Source organism: Contarinia nasturtii, unplaced genomic scaffold, assembly GCF_009176525.2.
Source record: "Contarinia nasturtii isolate CC-2019 unplaced genomic scaffold, AAFC_CNas_1.1 Cnas_scaffold_2806, whole genome shotgun sequence".
In the NCBI taxonomy this organism is placed as follows: Eukaryota; Metazoa; Arthropoda; class Insecta; order Diptera; family Cecidomyiidae; genus Contarinia; species Contarinia nasturtii.
The window spans coordinates 2,029,052-2,032,753 of record NW_022200123.1 but is presented as its reverse complement, the minus strand read 5'-3'; positions in this window follow the sequence as shown (position 1 = coordinate 2,032,753).

The following is a 3,702-nucleotide window of genomic DNA, read 5'->3' as shown; positions in this document are numbered from 1 at the left end:
AATCTGCACAATGATTGCTGTGTACGCTCAGATACGGTTTGTGAATCTAATGGATTGTGATTGTATTTCACTTGGATTCGTATTCTGCCGATGGTGCCATTTAAAGTATATTTGTATTCGTACAAATATTTGCATTGAACTTAAATTATTTTAATGAATTTGACAATGATGATGCGTTCAGAGCAACAAGCACTAAAACGCTTTTTCTAGGAAAATGACCGTCAATGTCTCGGCGAATTTTGAAACTGATTCACGAACAAAAACGTCGTATAATCTGAAGAGATTTTGTGTGGTCGTTCCAATGATGTTCAAAATTGACTAATTACAATGATTTGAATACATTGTAAGAGATGTGAGAACAGAAATAATACGAACACTTCAGTAATTTATGATGAACATGATCATAATTATATCGAAATGTGACTAATTTAATGCTTCGCATTGAATGAAAGACTACGGGGTAGACACAAACTAGAAAACTAAAAAAAACTAAGAATAATTAGGACTTATTAGTTCCTGTCAAATGTACACGTTATATGCGATTTACTAAAAAAAAAAAACTAGGAAAAATTAGCAATTACTAAAGCCCGTGTCTTTCCCCAAGATGAAAGATATACTTCAACGTTTAATTTACATATAAACAGAAAGGTAAATGTATTTTAACACACAAAATAGTTGCGATTACGACACCATTCCATTGAATATACCAATCGATATTCATAATGTGCGAAATAACTATTCAACAATGTGCCACAATGTTTATGCATCAACGGATTTGAAATCCATTGAAATATGCGTTGATTTTCGATGCTAAATGAGTTCTAGAAATTTCATTTTGGATTCATATGTTCATTGAAAGGTTTAAATGGGAACGAGACAAATTTTTGCGTTCTGCGAAAAATGTGATAATGCATTAGAATTTGGGTCGAAAAAACATTTAAATTTGGTAGATTTTAACGCAAATATAGATCATTAAAATTACGTGTGGTATTTGATGAATTTACAATATTTGGTTTTAGTCCGATAAAGCAACTAAAATTGTGAAACTATTTATCATTAAGTACATTTTAATTCTACCGTAGAATGCAGAGTGGAGGCATAGTGTTTATAAATAGTGAATAAAAATTTTGGTTTTGTGTTAAAACGAAAATATTCACGAGGTATTTTACCGGAAAATTCCCCTAAAAGTGGTTTAGAAAATAGCTATCATTATAGCAATAAATTGGGTTTGAATTATGCACATTTATTCCAGACCGAATAATAGATAATGAGAGATTATAAATATTTATTAAGTTTCAAATATTTTACAGTGAAGAAGGGGGCGACTAACTTTTATGTTGTTTGTGCTATTGTGCCTGTATAATATTTGAAAAATTAAATTTTTGCGAGCTCAAGCAAGAAGGGTCCAGACATTACACATATGTAACTCTTCTTTCACTATGATGCGTTCACTTGGATGAAATTAACACCAAAAATAGAGTAAAATAGAGTGCGTAACTCATTTTGAGGGGTAGAAGCTCTGCCAACACCGCAAGTGCGAGTCACCGGACTCAAATATTTTCCTCTTCCCAGTCTTAATTTTATTTTATTATTTAATTCGACAATCGCTTATTTGAATTTCATTTGAAAATCAACTCACTCCGAAATTGACGTCATCAAAGTGCTTCCCGAAAAACTTAGCTCATGTGGTTTTAATGTAATAGCGATTTCTGTCGATCCATGCGAAGTTGAAGCTTTGACGGTCTGGAACAGAGAGAGAGAGAGAGAGAGAGAGAGAGAGAGAGAGAGAGCGCGATTCATACGTATCGTTGTAATGTTTCACCGGCGGTGCACTTTTCTATAGTCGTTGTTGTTGTTGTCTTACTCACTATGTCATTATTTCGTTTTTAAAATAGATTTTATTGAGTTTGTAGTGCCGATCAGTGATGAAATGGATTTTAAATTATTTGTCCGAACCAGACAAGCTTAATTTTTTCAAAAGGTTTGGCTCCCTTCTCTGCGTGACACGAAAATTATTTGGGGCTTTGTAAAATTGAATTTAATCGAAAATCAATGGGTCATACGATTTTCCGAGGTTTGATTTTGATAACAATAAAGCATTTGTTTGCTTTTTGCTTCTGTTCATTGAATTTATAAATTAAATCACAGCTGGATTTGTGCTTATATTTATTGCAAATTTATAAGTAAAATTCTCACAGCGCGTGTGTTTCCCCTCTTCCAATTATCTGATAGCGCCGTGCGACTGTATACACAACGAAGAGGAACAATTTTGGATAATTATTTTCATTTTGATTTTGTTTGATTTTCTAATAACATTCACTAAATGTCGATGGCCACGGGATGCGCGTACGGGCGCGGTAATAGCGATAAAAAGAGTGAGAGAAATGTAACATTCAAAATGCCATAAAACATGTATAAAGTATAAACGGCAATCAAATATCGATTAATAAATCAGCTCAAAATGAAATACGTCAGAAATAAACACATCCGAAAGTTGTAAATATTAACTTGAACTGTTTCGATGCTGAATTACACTGCCCTACGTGTGCCATTGCTTTATATGTCAGCATCAGAGATTGTTCATTTCATTTTTATTATAACGGCATGTGATTTGTGTGAAAGATAAGGATGTATATTGCATAATAGCAAATTGTTTGAAGCTTAATATTTGCCATGTGTGTTGGCGATACATATTCGCGACTTTTATCATCATCAGACGGAACAAATTACGATATATGAGACTAATAAATATTATTATAGTTTATTTTGTGGAGAATATCCATACAAAATCGAACATTCTATTGTTGCGACAATAATGTGCCAAATGAAATCGCTACAAATGTAGCGAAAATGAATGCCACACGTGCTTGAAACGATGTGATCTTTTTTACGTCAACATTTTCAACGAAATAGGGATAGAAGAAGATTTGATGTCGAAAGGATGACCCAGAATTTTATAGTGACGACAAAAAAGAGTCCGCAAGAAATATTCAGTTTATCAAGTATAAAATGTGATATTAAATTGTTCCTGTAGGTATTGTTATTTGAAGAGTTGAAATTGTTGCTTTCACTGCGTCCATTTGTGTGTGTTCAACATTTTAGCCTGTGGCTGATAAAATGGAACATACCATCACATACGATGCTCTGTTATGAAACAGTAAATTTGCTCGATTCCCTCAAATACACACATTCGGTTCACCGAAAAACGGTTGGTTATAAAATAACATACGCTCTCCGGATGTATGAAACCAGAATAACAACAACAAGTACGACGACAAACAACAAGATACAAAAACATAAATTGTAAACATAGTTGAAACCAAAATACAAGATTCTTATCAATTAATTGTGTATGGTATATGTTTCTGTCACAAACACCGATAACCGAAAATTGCCATAATGAATGCGCTCTACAAGACTGGAACATGGCATACACCAATTCCCATTAAATCTATGATGCGATTCATTTGACACTTTTGGTTCGTTTCATGTGTTTCATATAATAACAATATACACTTCATGTTTTGTAAACGAATAATGCAATTTAACGGATTTCGCACAACAATTTATAGTATATCTCATGCTGTGTGTGTATGAGTGTCTGAAATTGTGTAAATCGAATATTGTGATGCTCTCGAACTGAAGATAATTCGTTCCGATTCATTTGGAAATCAAACTCAACTCTATTTGCATCAAGTACTT